Here is an 18,880-nt window from a genome sequence, read left to right on the forward strand (position 1 = left end):
CCAACTCTATAGCCAGTAATGGTGGCTGATTAACAGGGGCTCACCTGTACCGTTGTGTTTGCGTGTACGTGGCCATAGATGTTAGGTCCTTACAAATATGTCTTTTGGTCTTTTATGTTCCATCTAAGGTTGTGGTCGTAGTTCACCAGATTCAGAATAAACGGGTTCTGCTAATGTCTGGAGTTTCTGTATAGTCTTGTGGTGAGTCTGTGCATTACCTCCGTGAGAGTCTCAAGTCGGTATTCCCGGTGAAGGTCCGCGATGCGTGAGTATCGTGAAGCATTGCTTATGATTTTGAGTACTTTGTTTTGTATGATCTGCAGACGACGCAGGCGTGTGGGCGTAGCGTATCCCCAAACAGGGGCTGCGTACGTCATCAGGGGTCGAATAAGTGTCATGTACATGGACCTCGACACCCTTCTGTTCAGTGTGCTACGCCTGTTGAGCATAGGGTAGAGCTGTTTGAGCCTCGCGCTTGCTCGGTTGGTCATGTGTTGTATGTGGTTCCCCCCAGAGTAATTTCCGGTCCAGCCAGACACCGAGGTATTTGGTCTTCTCGCGGAAACGTATTGGGCGTGCATGTAGAGTTATTGGTCTGCAGTATCGGTGTTTGCGTAGTTGCTTCGGTCTTCTAGTGAACAGAACGGCTTCGCACTTGTCGACGTTTCCTCTAACACGCCATTTCTCTAACCAAGGCTCAGCCACTGTGAGTGCGGTTTGTAAGCGTGACGTAATGTTCGATGGTTTCTAAACTTGCGCGAGGATGGCTGTGTCATCCGCGTAGATTGCCATCGTTGTGTTGTGTGTGCTTGGGAGATCGTTTATGTAGAGCTTAAACAATAGGGGCTCTAGGATGCTTCCCTGGGGTACTCCCGTGTGTATACCGTGTCGTGTTGATTGTTTTCGCTACACGTCAGTGTTGAAACTCCCGTCTGTGAGGTATGAGTGTATGAGAGACACCAGCCCGTCGGGGAACCCCGCGGCGCTGAGTTTGCGAATGAGGCCGTTGTGCCATAGACGGTCGAAAGCCTTTTCGATGTCTAGGAACACCGTCCCCGTTGCTTCGTTTGTGTTGAAGCCATGTGTTTTATGTTCAACGACCCGTAAGAGTTGTTGTGTTGTGGGGTGGTGATTCCTGAAGCCGAATTGCTCCGGTCTGAGGATGTCATTTGTTATGCAGTGCCTAGTGATGCGTTTGAGAATCACCTTCTCAACAATCTTGCTGAGCGAGCTCAGAAGACTGATGGATCGGTAATTTTGTGGGAGGCTGTGGTCTTTCCCTGGCTTCCTGAACATCAGGACAGATACAAGGAGATTACGTGAAATTTCATGGAAGATTAAAACTGGGTGCCGAACCGGGACTGTAGCTTGGGACGTATGCCGTTCGAAAGGTAGGAGATGAGGTAATGACGGAAGTAAAGCTGTGAGGGGGTGTCGTGAGCTGGGCCTGGATAGATCAGTCGGTAGAGCACTTGGCCGCGAAAGGCAAAGCTCCTTGGTTCGAGTTCCAATCTGGTACACAGTTTTTATCTACCACGAAGTTTGAAATTGCACATTCCGCTGCGGAGTGAAAATTGATTCTAGAAGAAGGTGGTTTGTCACTCGTACCTTTCAACTATGCTTTAGAGAAGATAGTGACAGACTGGGGGAAATCCGTCAGTAGTAAGAGTGATAAACTAGGAAGAAATGCAAATAAAAGCATCATAGGTACTCTAGCTATTGCAGACGACAAGGCGCTATTTACTGCCTTACTGGACAGTGCCAAACAACAATTCACGGAACAGGAGGACAAGCAGCCAAAACGGGACTAAAAATTTTATTTGAAAAAAACTAAGTCCATGACAAATATCAATGATGCCCCCAAAACTTTAAAAATTCGTTACAAACAAATGATTTCAAATACCTAGGTGAATGGATAGCGACCATTACAAAATAAAAGGTTATAGTAGAAAACAGAGTGCATAAAATATAAGAGGGCATTCCATGTGACTAAAAACACAAAAATGGCTCTGAGCACTATGGGACTAAACATCTATGGTCACCAGTCCCCTAGAACATAGAACTACTTAAACCTAACTAACCTAAGGACATCACACAACACCCAGTCATCACGAGGCAGGGAAAATCCCTGACCCCGCCGGGAATCGAACCCGGGAACCCGGGCGTGGGAAGCGAGACTAAAAACACAAATAACATATATGCTTTGCCCTGGAACACAAAACTAAGGTATTATAAATGAATGTTAATGCCCGAAACACTGTATGGAGCAGAATTACACTCCTGGAAATGGAAAAAAGAACACATTGACACCGGTGTCTCAGACCCACCATACTTGCTCCGGACACTGCGAGAGGGCTGTACAAGCAATGATCACACGCACGGCACAGCGGACACACCAGGAACCGCGGTGTTGGCCGTCGAATGGCGCTAGCTGCGCAGCATTTGTGCACCGCCGCCGTCAGTGTCAGCCAGTTTGCCGTGGCATACGGAGCTCCATCGCAGTCTTTAACACTGGTAGCATGCCGCGACAGCGTGGACGTGAACCGTATGTGCAGGTGACGGACTTTGAGCGAGGGCTTATAGTGGGCATGCGGGAGGCCGGGTGGACGTACCGCCGAATTGCTCAACACGTGGGGCGTGAGGTCTCCACAATACATCGACGTTGTCACCAGTGGTCGGCGGAAGGTGCACGTGCCCGTCGACCTGGGACCGGACCGCAGCGACGCACGGATGCACGCCAAGACCGTAGGATCCTACGCAGTGCCGTAGGGGACCGCACCGCCACTTCCCAGCAAATTAGGGACACTGTTGCTCCTGGGGTATCGGCGAGGACCATTCGCAACCGTCTCCATGAAGCTGGGCTACGGTCCCGCACACCGTTAGGCCGTCTTCCGTTCACGCCCCAACATCGTGCAGCCCGCCTCCAGTGGTGTCGCGGCAGGCGTGAATGGAGGGACGAATGGAGACGTGTCGTCTTCAGCGATGAGAGTCGCTTCTGCCTTGGCGCCAATGATGGTCGTATGCGTGTTTGGCGCCGTGCAGGTGAGCGCCACAATCAGGACTGCATACGACCGAGGCACACAGGACCAACACCCGGCATCATGGTGTGGGGAGCGATCTCCTACACTGGCCGTACACCACTGGTGATCGTCGAGGGGACACTGAATAGTGCACGGTACATCCAAACCGTCATCGAACCCATCGTTCTACCATTCCTAGACCGGCAAGGGAACTTGCTGTTCCAACAGGACAATGCACGTCCGCATGTATCCCGTGCCACCCAACGTGCTCTAGAAGGTGTAAGTCAACTACCCTGGCCAGCAAGATCTCCGGATCTGTCCCCCATTGAGCATGTTTGGGACTGGATGAAGCGTCGTCTCGCGCGGTCTGCACGTCCAGCACGAACGCTGGTCCAACTGAGGCGCCAGGTGGAAATGGCATGGCAAGCCGTTCCACAGGACTACATCCAGCATCTCTACGATCGTCTCCATGGGAGAATAGCAGCCTGCATTGCTGCGAAAGGTGGATATACACTGTAGTAGTGCCGACATTGTGCATGCTCTGTTGCCTGTGTCTATGTGCCTGTGGTTCTGACAGTGTGATCATGTGATGTATCTGACCCCAGGAATGTGTCAATAAAGTTTCCCCTTCCTGGGACAATGAATTCACGGTGTTCTTATTTCAATTTCCAGGAGTGTAGTTGAACTAACAAGATTTGGGATGTTGAAAAACTGTAAAAAGTTGAAAGGAGAAGTCTGAGGAAAATACTGTTACTGAAAATATTGATAATGCTAATACAAACCGAGACGGAACAGCGAGCTTTGTTTGAAAATGGAAAACTTAACTGATGCAATGAGAAAAGAAGAACTACAGTATTATAGACACACATACCAAACTTATAATAACAAACTAATTAAGCAGACCTTAAATTTACTAAATGTTAACAAATTAAAGTACACATATTTCACTGAAATTGACAAAGGTATGAAGAGCACTGGAACTAGAACAAACATATCAGAACGACTTTTAGATGAGCAACACAAAAGGTAGAGTTTCAGGAAAGACAGAGGTCAACAAACTGAAGGAAGGAAGTGGGCCCAGGAAGTAAAGGAACGACACTTTCGAAGGTTGAAGGAAGTCTGGAAGCAAAGAAAATTAGCAAAAAGGAACATCACAAAAGTTAATTTAACATACCTTCCAAAAGGGTTGTTCCAGTATATAAATAAATAACGGTTACAACAGTGTAGTCCCGACTCTAAACTATTTGTGTAGCTGTATTGTCACTAATCCCTTAGAATCTACGAAGGTAATTAAATAAGGAATGCAACACTTTTTTTTCTGCAATGCGACCTAAGGGCAAGCGACTTTTGAAGCAAAATGTTTCCCCCATACAGGAATGTACATAATGGATGTACGACTACAGGTTGTAGACACATGGTTGCCGACTAATAAATTCTAAGAAAAGAAGAAGAAATCGATGAACCGTGAAGGAAGTACCCGATAGTACGGAAGTAGGTAGACGTGCTGTACATGTACAGACAAACAAATGATTACAATTTCTGAAAAACTGGATGATTTATCCAAGAGGTTCCCAAACTGAACAAGTCAATAACGCGTTGGTCCACCTCTGGCCCGTATGCAAGCAATTATTCGGCTTGCCATTGAATGATAAGAGTTTTTGGATGTCCTCGTGACGGATATCGTGTCAAATTCTGTCCAATTGGCGTGTCAGATCGTCAAACTCTCGAGCTGGTTGAGTTCTGCCCATAATGCTCCAATCGTCCTCGCTTGGGAAGAGATCCGGCGCCCTTGCTGGCCAAGGTAGGGTTTGGCAAGCACGTAGAAAAGCAGTAGAAACTCTCACCCTGTGCGGACGGGCATTGTACTGCTGAAATGTAAACCCATGATGGCTTGCCTTGAAGAGCAATAAAACGGGGCGTGTATCTTTGACATACCACTGTACCGTAACGGTGCCGCGGATGACAACGAAAGGGGTTCTGCTGTGAAATGAAATGGCATTCAAGACTCCTGGATGTCGAGCCGTATGGTAGGCGACAGTCAGGCTGGTATCCACCGCTGTCTGGGGAGTCTTCAGACACGTCTTCGCTGGTCATCTGGACTCATTTCGAAGCAGGACTCAAGACAGCTATACTCGTCATTGAGCTTCCAGGCTGACACTACTGCAAACGGGCTTATTAGCGTACAGAGGTCAACAAAGCCCCGTTTCTGTGTGCCCCCTGTTAATTATCCTTGTGGTCACCGAAGCAATAGTTGCACGTTGGATCGATGATCATTATGGTCAGGGGACCTGAGTGCCTCTTTTCATTTTTATTTGTTTTACGCGTCTAGTTCCGTAGGTCCAAACAGAGGAGAAATTCTCCAAGGTCATAGAAAGCGTCAGTACATGAAATTACAACATAAATGTAATAACAGATATAATAAAATGTTTATGAACCCAAAAAAGAGAAGCCGTAAATTTATATAAGAGTAACGAACAATGTAACACAGGAATTGGCTTAATTTTTCAAGGAACTCCTCGACAGATTAGAACGAGTGACCAATGAGAAAACTCTTCAGCTTCAATTTGAGAGCATGTGGATTACTGCTAAGATTTTTGAAGTCTTGTGGTAGCTTGTTGAAAATAGATACAGCAGTATACTGCACACCTCTCTGCACAAGAGTCAAGGTTGTGCGATCCAAATGCAGATTGGATTTCTGCCTACTATTAACTGAGTGAAAGCTGCTAGTTCTTGGGAATAAGAAGAAACGACATTAAAGAATATATAAATTCAGAGGCCAATGTCAGAATACCCGGACTAGTGAACGGGGATCGACAAGAAGTTCGCGAAGTTACACCACTTACTGCTCGAACGCCCGTTTCTGAGCCAAAAATACCCTTTGAGAATGGGAAGAGTTACCCCAAAACATAATACCAAACGTCATAAGGTCCCGGGAGTAGACAACATTCCATTAGAACTACTGATGGCCTTGGGAGAGCCACTCATGACAAAACTCTACCATCTGGTGAGCAAGATGTATGAGACAGGCGAAATACCCACAGACTTCAAGAAGAATATAATAATTCCAATCCCAAAGAAAGCAGGTGTTGACAGATGTGAAAATTACCGAACTATCAGTTTAATAAGTCACAGCTGCAAAAGGCTAACGCGAATTCTTTACAGACGAATGGAAAAACTGGTAGAAGCGGACCTCGGGGAAGATCAGTTTGGATTCCGTAGAAATGTTGGAACACGTGAGGCAATACTAACCTTACGACTTATCTTAGAAGAAAGATTAAGAAAAGACAAACCTACGTTTCTAGCATTTGTAGACTTAGAGAAAGCTTTTGACAACGTTAACTGGAATACTCTCTTTCAAATTCTGAAGGTGGCAGGCGTAAAATACAGGGAGCGAAAGGCTATTTACAATTTGTACAGAAACCAGATGGCAGTTATAAGAGTCGAGTGGCATGAAAGGGAAGCAGTGGTTGGGAAAGGAGTGAGACAGGGTTGTAGCCTCTCCCCGATGTTATTCAATCTGTATATTGAGCAAGCAGTAAAGGAAACAAAAGAAAAATTCGGAGTAGGTATTAAAATTCATGGAGAAGAAGTAAAAACTTTGAGGTTCGCCGATGACATTGTAATTCTGTCAGAGACAGCAAAGGACTTGGAAGAGCAGTTGAACGGAATGGACAGTGTCTTGAAAGGAGGATATAAGATGAACATCAAAAAAAGCAAAACGAGGATAATGGAATGTAGTCAAATTAAATCGGGTGATGCTGAGGGGATTAGATTAGGAAATGAGACACTTAAAGTAGTAAAGGAGTTTTGCTATTTAGGGGGTAAAATAACTGATGATGGTCGAAGTAGAGAGGATATAAAATGTAGACTGGCAATGGCAAGGAAATCGTTTCTGAACAAGAGAAATTTGTTAACATCGAGTATAGATTTAAGTGTCAGGAAGTCGTTTCTGAAAGTATTTGTATGGAGTGTAGCCATGTATGGAAGTGAAACATGGACGATAACCAGTTTGGACAAGAAGAGAATAGAAGCTTTCGAAATGTGGTGCTACAGAACAATGCTGAAGATAAGGTGGGTAGATAACATAACTAATGAGGAGGTATTGAATAGGATTGGGGAGAGGAGAAGTTTGTGGCACAACTTGACTAGAAGAAGGGATCGGTTGGTAGGACATGTTTTGAGGCATCAAGGGATCACAAATTTAGCATTGGAGGGCAGAGTGGAGGGTAAAAGTCGTAGAGGGAGACCAAGAGATAAATACACTAAGAAGATTCAGAAGGATGTAGGTTGCAGTAGGTACTGGGAGATGAAGCAGCTTGCACAAGATAGAGTAGCAAGGAGAGCTGCATCAAACCAGTCTCAGGACTGAAGACCACAACAACAAACGTCATAAGCAAATGAAAATAAGCAAAGTAGCCTATCACTTACTTAAGACGCCATTAGAATAGTAAAAATGGTAGCAGTAAGTCTTTGAACAAGATCCTGAACATGGGCTTTCCACGACAGTTTACTATCTACCTGAGTACCAAGAAATTTGAACTGTTCAGTTTCACTACTTATATGCCCATTCTGTGAAATTAAAACGTCGGGTTTTGTTGAATTATGTGTTAGAAATTGTAAAAACTCAGTCTAACTGTGATTAACGTTAGTTTGTTTTCTACAAGTTATGAATTTATGCCATGAACTGCACTATTTGAAACAATACCAGCTTTGCACACATCAACCTTTAGTACCAAGCTAGTGTCGTCAACAAACAGAAATATTTTAGAGTTTTAGAGCCACGTGTAATACTAGACGGCATATGATTTATGTAAATAAGGAACTGGAGTGGCCCCAGCACTGATCCCCGGGGCACCCCCCACTTGACCGTACCCCACTTAGACCCCACATCATAACCATTCTCAACACTGTGGATAATGACCTTTTGCTGTCTGTTTTAAAGTAAGAGGCGAGCCAATTATGAACTGCTCCCCATATTCTATAATGGTCCAATTTCTAGAGCAATATTTTGTAACCAGCTCAATGAAACACCTTAAATAAATCAAAAAAAGATGTCTAGCGTTGGAAACCTTTTGTTTCATCCATCCAGTACCTCACAGAGAAAAGAGAATATGGCATTTGCAGTTGTTAAACCACTCCTAAAACCAAACTGTACATTTGACAGCAAATTATTTGAAATAAAATGATCAACTACGCTTATGTACATAGCCTTTTTAATGAGCTTAGCAAACACTGGTGGCATAGAAATAGGTCTAAAATTGTCAACATTATCCCTTTCTCCATTTTTATAATGAGCGTTACTACTGAGTACTTTGAAATGATAATTAAATGGACACCGTAGCTGCAAACAGGCGTTGATGTACTTCATTCGGGACATGTTGAAAATGTGTGCCCCGACCGGGACTGGAACCCGGGATCTCCTGCTTACATGGCAGACGCTTTATCCATCTGAGCCATCGCGGGCACAGAGGATAGTGCGCCTGCAGGGACTTATCCCTTGCACGCTCCCCGTGAGATCCAATTCCCAACATGTCCACACCACTACATTCGTAGTGCGTCTAATAGATGTTTGCCCATCATACTCATTACTGGTGGCAGATTAATCTACCAAGTCCCGTACGAGTTCGGGCATAGCGTGTGCGTTCGCAGAAGAAGGTTGTGGTGTCACCGCCAGACACCACACTTGCTAGGTGGTAGCCTTTAAATCGGCCGCGGTCCGGTAGTATACGTCGTACCCGCGTGTCGCCACTGTCAGTGATTGCAGACCGAGCGCCGCCACACGGCAGGTCTAGAGAGACGTCCTAGCACTCGCCCCAGTTGTACAGCCGACTTTGCTAGCGATGGTTCACTGACAAATTACGCTCTCATTTGCCGAGACGATAGTTAGCATAGCCTTCAGCTACGTCATTTGCTACGACCTAGCAAGGCGCCATTATCAATTGCTATTTATCTTGTGATGCATGTACCGTCAGACCGATGTTCACCAATTATGGATTAAAGTTAAGTATTCCAGCAGCTTCGTACTTTTCTTGCTAGTATAATTACTTGACCTGTTCCAGACCTCATGCCAGCCTGCGTGAGCTTATACGCGTGCCTTTCGGCTTCCTTCACCTCGTAGTGGCTTGGCTGTCTTGCCAAGTCACAACAAAGGTCAGTGGCCGGGAAGCCATAATCTAACTATATATGACGGTAGTATCTGTTCCCAGAAGAACAGTTACCGTGGATGACCATGCAGCTTTGCTAGAAATGAAATGATAATTAAATGGACACCCTAGCTGCAAACAGGCGTTGCACGTGCAAGGGATAAGTCCCTGCAGACGCACCATCCTCTGTGCCCACGGTGATTCAGATGGATAGAGCGTCTCCCATGCAAGTAGGAGATCCCGGGTTCGAGTCCCGGTCGGGGCACACATTTTCAACATGTCCCCAATGAAGTACATCAACGCCTGTTTGCAGCTAGGGTGTCCATTTAATTATCATTTCATTTCTAGCTAAGCTGCACGGTCTTCCACGGTAACTGTTCTTTCGGGAACAGATACTACCGTCATATATAGTTAAAATATGGCTTCCCGGCCATTGACCTTCTTGTGCGAACGCACACGCTATGCCCGAACTCGTACGGGACTTGGTAGATTTATCTGCCACGAGTAATGAGTATGATGGGCAAACATCTATTAGGCGCACTACGAATGTAGTGGTGTGGACATGTTGGGAATGTGGATCTCACGGGGAGCGTGCAAGGGATAAGTCCCTGCAGACGCACTATCCTCTGTGCCCCCGGTGGCTCAGATGGATAGAGCGTCTGCCATGTAAGCAGGAGATCCCGGGTTCGAGTCCCGGTCGGGGCACACATTTTCAATATGTCCCCAATGAAGTACATCAACGCCTGTTTGCAGCTAGGGTGTCCATTTAATTATCATTTCATTTGTAGCAAAGCTGCATGGTCATCCACGGTAACTGTTCTTTCGGGAACGGATACTACCGTCATATATACTGAGTACTTTAATCGTCAGGAAACTGACCATTCTTTAAGGAAAAATTACAAAATAGCTACGTACAGGGCTAACATGTGCATCACAGTACTTTAATATTCTGCAAGGCACTCTATCATATCCATGACAGTGCTTAGTCTTCAGTGATTTAATTATTGGCTCAGTCTCCCCCTTGTCAGTATCACAGAGAAGTATTTCAGACATCATTCTCGGAAAGGCATTTTCCAGGAGAGTTAGATGACTAGCTGTAGAAACTAAGTCTTTATTTAATTCGCCAGCAATTCTCAGAAAGTGCTTTTTAAGTACTGTACATATATCTGACTTATCAGTAACAGAAATACTTTTACTGCGAAGTTACTTCATATCGCCGACCTTGTGCTGCTGACCAGACACTTACTTCACGACTGACCATATGGTTTTAAATTTATCCTGTGAATTAGTCGAGTACACAGAATGGAATTCTCAAAGACTTAAAGCCCTGATATCGAAATGTTCCCTGTACTATCATTGCCAGCTGAGCGATGATCTTGGCAAAAATTGCAAAAATCTTGTGAGCAGTGGTTAAAAGACAAATGCAAGGCTGTAAAAACATACACGACTAAGGTAAAGGTAGATCCGCCTATAGAAAAGTTAGAGAGGCCTATGGAGGGAAGAGAAGCAACTGTATGAATATGAAGAGCTCAGGTTACAAGTAAATAATGGAAAGCTGAACGACGAAATGAATCAAAAGGTCATACAAGGAAAATAAAGACAATATTATAGAAAGGAAATAACAGTTAGACGAAGATGAGAATGGAGATACGATATTTCGAGAAAAATTTCACAGAGTACTGAAAGATCTAAGCCGAGACAAGGTCCCTGCACTATCGACATCGAATTCGTGGGATCATTGGAAGGTCAAGTCGTGACAAAACTGTTCCACCCCACCTGGCGTACAAGAACAGCAGACTGGTGAAATACCCTCAGACTTCTAGAAGTGTGTAGTAATTCTAATTCATAAGATGACAGGTGTTGACAGGTGCGAATATTACCGAAGAATGAAGAGACTGTTAGAAGATGACCTTAGTTTGGGTTCCTTCCTTCGACTTATGTTAGGAAATAGCTTGAAGAAAGGAAAACCTACTTTTATAGCTTTTTTAGATTCAGAGAAAGCTTTTAACAGTTTCAATTGGAATATAATCCTTGGAATTTTGAAGGTAGCAGCGATAAATAGATGAAGTGAAAGCTTCTCGCAGTGTGGTCAGACGCGAAACTGCAGGTGCAAGAGTATGCCGTCCGTTGAGCAAGCTCTACAGTAAACCAGAGAGATATTTGGCAAGTGAACTGAAGTTCAGGGGAAGAAAATCAAAACCGAGGTTTCGCTATGACACTAATTCTGTCAGCAACGGCAGAGGATTTGGACATTTAAATCAGATGGGAAGCGTCTTGTAAGAGGTTATAAGGTGAACATAAGAAAGAGACACAAGGGAAAAACTCATAAACCTACAGACAGTAGCCTGTTTAAATAGTGGTGAGGATTACGTGGAGCTAGTTCCGTTGACGGGAACTAATAAGAAATTAATGCAACTTTTTGTGCTGTTGGCTGTACATGTCGTCTTCCTTTTAACTCTTCCCTACATCAAACTGCAGATAATTAGTGTCAACATAGAGAAAATCGATATTTCATAATGACTATACGTCTGAAGTGTTACATAAAGTTGGAGTGGCGAGCTCCTTTGATGCTTCTTAACTGTGCCTAACAAATAATCATTAAAATTTGCAGTAGCATTCTCTTACCTTTTATCATTAGGGCCGTGAGGGCCTCTATTTCATCTTAACAGTTAAAAACGCTTTTTTTAATGAAATGTGAGGCAATACAATTTTGTAGATACTTTTAGACTTACACGAATGAATGTAAAACTTGACTGTTAAGCTATTATAATCGGCAGCTGTTAGGTGCGTGATTTATAGTAAATACGTAAACTCACATAACATTACTCTTGTTAGCTTGTCGCAAAGTTTAGTCTTTCCTCCATTGACACTCTCGTATAAAGCTCATTCATAACTTTACCCGACGTGCTGACGAAGAAATCTTCCTGTACTTTTAATGTATGAAAGAGTATCGGTGTATGTTAATCATGAAATAGGTATTTTGTTCGAGGTCTCATCGTGCAGTTAGCGTTTTCATCTAAATTTCTCCAAAGTGAGTTGTAGACAACTGCGGTTACTTACGTCATTTCTGTTACGCAGAAAATCTAATCAACAGTAAATTTCTAAATCCGTCTGGCGTTCCCGTACATTACAGTGTTGGGCGAGAAACGAAAATATTATGATATATTTCATCCTCATTTCGTTAATCATGACGAATATTCATTTGTGTTTAGTTCCCACCCATGAGCTTACTTGGATCTGGATGATCACACCCGCACGTTATTAACTCATCAGGAGTCTCTCGTAATGAAACAGTATTTATTGCGGACAGCTTGCGTAATGAAGCGCGGGGATATGTATCAAACGTCAGCTGATGTGGGCGTGCTGGTCGTGCGTCGCAGAGGTGGGTGTACCCACGTGTCTGTCACAGACGCCGGATACTGCCGCACATGGCGTGCGTTTTGGCATCCGGCATTAATCGGCAGCTGCTAACTGTAAGACTGCGTACTTTAGGTAGGTGGAGGTAAAGCCACACGTGGGATAAAGTAAAATCTCGCATCGAGGTTTTGTATTGATTGCCATCGGTTCAGGAGTTGACGACCAGGTGGCAGGTTTCTCTTATTGTAACTTACTGTTCTTTGAAAGCTCGTTCCGGCAGGTCGCTCCAGAGTTGAGAAAATGAGGAAAGTCTGTTTTGTACAATTTACGTGTAACTTTCTTCATGTTTTACTTGAACGTCGTATAATGTAGAGTTTGAAAAGAAGCATCAACGAATTACTCGTTGACGTTACGGCATCAACAGTAAAAGTTCACTTTCGCGTGGCCCACAAAATCAACAGTGGCGCATTTGTCAGAAAATGGCGAAATGGGGCAAATCCCCCGCAAGTGTTTTGGGGTAAAACCCTGCAGTTCCAACAATGTAACGACAGTTCTTCAGTGATAACACCTGCGAAAGATGACATTCAGCACACACTGCGTGAGCTTATCTCACCTGAAGATATAATTTCGCTATCTAAAATAATGATTTATGGATAACTTTCTGGTGAAGTATTTAAATCTGTGCTTATAAAGTTTACAGCCAATAAAAAACCATTGAAAAAAGAATGCATGGTCAAAGAAAGGATGCCAAAGAAAGAAAAGGGCGTGTTGTAGACGTGCTTTAGAAACAAAACGACGTAAGCCAGATTTCATTGTCTCAGTGTCAAAAAACGGAAGAAAACGAATCTTAGAGTCACCCGATTATCCTTCAGAATCAGATACAGACCTCTCACATCACGATGGCAGTCAGATATACATGTGGACTCACTATTTGGCCAAGAAGTATGAGAAGAAGAAGAAGAAGAAGAAGAAGAAGAAGAATAAAAAGAGCCTGGGACTTTAAGGAAGAATCAGAGGAACGAAGCACACTACTTACTAGGTAGCTAGATAGTTTAGCTTCAGTAACTGAACTCTTTCAGGTTACCGTACTACCCTCCTTTCATGGAGAAGAAAGTACTATTTTTGTCCAAGTGTTTTTAAGCATTATTTTCAACTTTACTTGACATTTCAGTTCAATATTGTGTTGGGTGGCGTGGCTACCATGCAACAGTGTTACAAAGAATTATTTCAAGCCGGCCGCTGCGGCCGAGCGGTTCTAGGCGCTTCAGTCCGGAACCGCGCTGCTGCTACGGTCGCAGGTTCGAATCCTGCCTCGGCCATGGATGTGTGTGGTGTCCTTAGTTAGGTTTAAATAGTTCTAAGTCTAGGGGACTGATCACCTCAGATGTTAAGTCTCATAGTGCGTAGAGCCATTTGAACCATTTGAATAATTTAAAACTGATTTATCGTACAGTAATCCCCTTCTATCCATGATTATCTGAAATGGGGTCGAAGACCCGCACTGCGGGGATCTACCCCATTTTGTTGGACAAAACCTAGAAATTTTTGTTTTAGCTAATTGTACATTTCTCTGTAATTAATTATCAGACAGAACTGAAATTTGGATAAGTAATAATCCAGTCTATCGCGGGAAAATCTACCCTTCACACTATTAGAAAAACTGAAAATTGCGAGGCTCTGCCGGTACTTACTCTACTCGGTTCTATAAAAAGAGCACGTTGTTTAGGTAGGTTCGTGCAATTCTCCATTGCTGTCGTTTGCCGGCTGTCCTGTTCACTTCAGCATCGCTGCTGCTTCCCTCCTATCTCGTCTATCACTGTGATCTTCAACAGTGACATCCCATTTCAGAGGCTTCTGTTCGTCTCGAGCTCTCTTTTCCTGTTTGTCCATGTTTCGAAATCATACAGAACTGTTCTCCTAACGTATCTCACGGAGGAAAATGCTAATGAAATTCTTACTATTGAAACAGCAAATTGTATCATTTAATACTTTTACTAACCACCTTGCGCTGAATTTACTGTTGACAAAGCACTTAATTTTCAGAAAAAAATTCGCAGATTGTGATGGGTCATTTAAACAGTCTTAGCAGTGTATGGGGATATGTTCATGAAGATGAGATTGATGAAGCAGTCAAACATGGGCAGAAATGAATCATTTTACTCTAATCCACGATGAAAAACTGTCTGCATCATTCAAAAGTGGCGAATGGAGGCGCAATTACAATGCTGACGTTATGTTCAGTAATATGTGTCAATTCACAACGTGTAAAATCTGATTCCTCTTCAATATCTGACTCAGAACACAGACCAATAATGTACCAAGAATTTTCTGCAGTTAGACCTCAGAAAGTTCCTTTCCGTAGAAGGTACAATTTCAAATGAACTGAATGGTCGAAATGTACAGAATCCAGTGAAATCTTCACTGCGGTTGTAAAGAGATGCTTCAGAACGTTTGTACCTCGCGGCTACCGGACATTTATATTCTTGTCTTATGTCAGATCAAGTTGCTCTAATTATTGAATATATAAATTTATTGAATAAAAATGCTTTAGCGATGTAATTGTTGAAGCAGGAGACAAGTCCGTTTGCGCTAATAAGAAGACAAAAAGGGATCAGTGGATTAGAATTACTGAAGACTTAGTCCTGACAATAGACAGCCAGGAAGCACGGAGGCTTCTAAGACTTCTAAGCAATTATCGAACTAAGATCGCTAAACATTACATCATCACTGTCAGCCAAATAGCATGTCGTCGTCGTCGGCTGATACTCGTTTCCGAGTTTTCATTTCTCTCCTGAGATTTCCTTTGTCACGGTTCAGGCGTGGAAGTGTCGTTAATGGCTTAGCAATCCAATCCTAGCGTGGAAAAGGCGGCCACAGACATTACAGCTGATGGAAGGTGGAGGACGTGGCTGAGCCTGGAGGAGTTTACGTCTCCAGCGTTTGTCATTCTCCATTCTTCGGCGTTCCAGCTCAAAGTTTTAAAGAGCATTTGAGGTAACTGAGCGCCAGCGACTTCGATCTTCTGCTATTGTGGACCAGTTACTCGGGTCGATGTTCACGTTTTTCGGATTTTTCTTGTACTGATCCTTATAACGTTTGAGAGGGGCACCTCGTGGCCTTTTACAAAAAATGGTTCAAATGGCTCTGAGCACTATGGGACTTACATCTGTGGTCATCAGTCCCCTAGAACTCAGAACTACTGAAACCTAATTAACCTAAGGACATCACACACAACCATGCCCGAGGCAGGATTCGAACCTGCGACCATAGCAGTCGCGCGGTTCCGGACTGAGCGCCTAGAACCGCTAGACCACCGCGGCCGGCAAGAAGGCCTTTTACCTGTGCTCACTTCGCTGTACAGCATTTGGCGTGGAAGTCTGTCATTTTCCATCCGCTGGACGTGTCCGACCCGTCTGAGTTGATGCCCAATGATAAGAGCTTCCATGCTATACATTTTTGCTTTCTCAAGAGCAGCCGTGTTGGATATGAAGTCATCCCATTTCAGGTTCATGATATATCTTAGCTTCTGTTGGTTGAAGCGTTCTAGTTTCTTCAGATCACAGCAATATAACGTCCAGGTTTCGCAACCATATAGCAGGGTGGAAATGACTACAGCTTTGTACACCATCAGTTTGGTGTACAGTGATAGGTCTTTATTCAAGAAGAAACGCTTTGTAAGACGTCCAAATGCTACATGGGCAGCAAGTAATCTCTTCTCCACATCTTTTCGAGATGAGCAGTTAGATGACAGTATGCTTCCTAGGTAGAGGAAATGGTCCACTTGTTCCAAGGGTGTATCATAAATGGATATGCTGAAATCAGGAACGGAGGAGCTAGAAGTTGGCTGCGCCATCACCTTTGTCTTTGGAATATTGACGGAGAGACCAAATCGTTCGTACGCCCTGCTGAAGGAATCAACTGACAGCTGCAACTCTGCAGGTGAATGAACTGGAGAAGCATTGTCATCAGCAAACTACAGCTCTGTCACACGAGTGGTACTGGTGAACCTTTTTGATTGGAGTCTGGACTGGTTAAATAATCCTCCATCGAACCTGTACTTTAGTTCTATTCCTGCATTGTTTACGGATGTCTCGTAAAGCATAGCTGCCAGACACAATGCAAACAATATTGGTGCAAGAACGCATCCTTGTTTTAGCCCACTTGTTATTGGGAATGCACCAGTTGTTTCATTCTGGCAGACGACCTGTCCAGTCATATCATCGTGGAGAGCTTCAATCAAGTCAACAAAATGTTCGGGGCAGCCGAAGCGTTTTAAGACCATCCACATGGCTTCCCTGGGAACTGTATCAAAGGCCTTTTCTAGATCGTAGAAAACAAGTAGTAAAGGCTTTTGCTGTTCTCTGCACTTCTCCTGTAGTTGTCGTGCACAGAAAATCACGTCAATTGTCCCTCTTGAAGTTCGAAACCCGTATTGAGACTCAGGTAGTATAGTCTCTGAAAGTGTCTGGAGGCGATTTAAAAGGATTCTTGCAAAAATTTTGCCAGTGACAGAGAGTAGAGATATTCCCCGGTAGTTACCACAGACACTTCTGTCGCCCTTCTTGAAGATGATGACAATTGTGGAGTTCTTCAAGTCAGCTGGTACCTTGCGGGTTCCCCACGTTAATAGAAGAGTCTAGTTTTTAGAGGCAAGCCGCCACCCTCAATAAGCTCCATCGGGATGCTGTCAGGTCCAGGAGCCTTCCCAGGTTTCACATTCTTGAGTGCCTTGCAAAATTCTTGAAAAGTTGGAGGATCAGCCATCCAGTGTTGTGGAGGGTGCTGTGGGACATTTTTGAGAAAATCTCCAGTGGCAGTAGAAGGGCGGTTTAACAGTGAGCTGAAGTGCTCTTTCCAACGATTTAAGATGTCCTGACTTTCAGTAAGAATGGTGGAGTTGTCAGCAGCTTTCAGTGTTCCTGCTGAGGAGAGGATAGGTCCATACAGCTCTTTAATACCAGCGTGGAAGCCACGCAGGTTCCTTGCATCGGAAAGATTTTGGAGTTCTGTGGCTTTCTGTTGCCACCATTTGTTCTTGATTGCTCGTATTTCACTTTGACATTTCTGCTTGAGTTCTTGAAAGTGTTCTTTCTTTTCTGGGGAGGACGGATCTTGAGCAAGGGACAGGTAAGCATTCCGCTTTGCATTGATGATGGCTTGGATTTCTCCATGGTTGTTATCAAACCAGTCACTTCATTTCCGTGCACTAAAACCAACAACATTCTCAGCAGTTTCTTTGATGATGTTCTTTAATGTGGTCCACTCTTGTTCGACATCATCTGCGGTTGCTGGAGCTTTGTTAAGTTGTTCAGACAGTATGTCTTGGAAGTGTGAGCGAACGTTTTTGTTGTTCAGGTTGCTTATGTTGAATTTTCTGCGTGGTGGGTTTGAAAAGCGGGATCGTGGCTTGCGATACTCTGGTACTCTCAAACGGCTGACTAAAAGTCTATGGTCAGTCCAGCACTCATCGATGTTTAGTGCTGCTTATGTGATGAGAATGTCTTTCTTGTCACGCTGTCGAGTAATAACGTAGTCTGTAAGATGCCAATGTTTGGAGCGTGGGTGCATCCATGTGGTCTTATAGCGGTTAGTCAAGCGGAATTGGGTAATGGAGATGAAAAGCTCGTGCTCAGCACATAGACCAAAAGTAACAACCCATTTGCATTGCAGTTTCCGACCCCTTGTTTACCCTTGACGTCTCTCAGAAAACGGTTGTCCCTTCCCACTCTGGCATTGAAATCACCAAGTAAAATTAATTTATCTTTGATGGGTATCTTAGAGAGAGTACTGTTCAGTAGGTGGTAGAAATGATTCTTTGTGTCTTCATCACTGTCTAAAGTAGGAGCATATGCGGAGACGAAAGTGATGAAGCTGTCTGAACCAATGGGTACTCTAACAGTCATCAGTCTTTCATTCATTGAGACAGGTTTAAGTCGAAGAGCTTTCACTATTTTCGTTTTTACGGCAAATCCTGCACCATGGATGCGTGGTTCTCCTGCACCCTTTCCCTTCCAGAAGATGGTGTACCCTGAACGTATGTCACTAATGTGTCCTTTATCTGAGAGTCTTGTCTCACTCAAGGCAGCTGTGCCTATATCTAGCCGGGCTAGTTCTTGGGTGATAAGAGCGGTTCTTCTCTCTGGGCTGTAATTGTTCACGTCCAGGAGGGTCCTGACATTCCATGTCTCTATTGTCATAATCATTTCATTCTTCTTTTGTTTGCGTCCGCAGTATAAGGAGTGACCTACTGGGTGTGGAATCCCAGCCCGGTTCAAGTGTAACTTCCGATGTTTAGCCCACATTTTCTAGGGCCTTCCCCATTCAGGGTGGGCAGCGGTCATCCTAAATAGGCCTGCCCAG

At 44.1% G+C, this 18,880-nt stretch overlaps 1 protein-coding gene and 1 non-coding gene across 2 annotated transcripts in view; both read left to right on the plus strand.

Moving 5' to 3' along the window:
* The window catches only part of LOC124788470 (peroxisomal leader peptide-processing protease-like), a 1,192,842-nt gene that overhangs the window by 627,554 nt on the left and 546,408 nt on the right, over window positions 1-18,880 (plus strand). The gene's annotated exons all lie outside the window — the stretch shown is intronic.
* Window positions 9,794-9,868, plus strand: Trnat-ugu. Its single transcript has one exon. It is a non-coding gene; the product is annotated as a tRNA-Thr (tRNA).

This window comes from Schistocerca piceifrons, chromosome 3, assembly GCF_021461385.2.
Source record: "Schistocerca piceifrons isolate TAMUIC-IGC-003096 chromosome 3, iqSchPice1.1, whole genome shotgun sequence".
NCBI classification, from domain to species: domain Eukaryota; kingdom Metazoa; phylum Arthropoda; class Insecta; order Orthoptera; family Acrididae; genus Schistocerca; species Schistocerca piceifrons.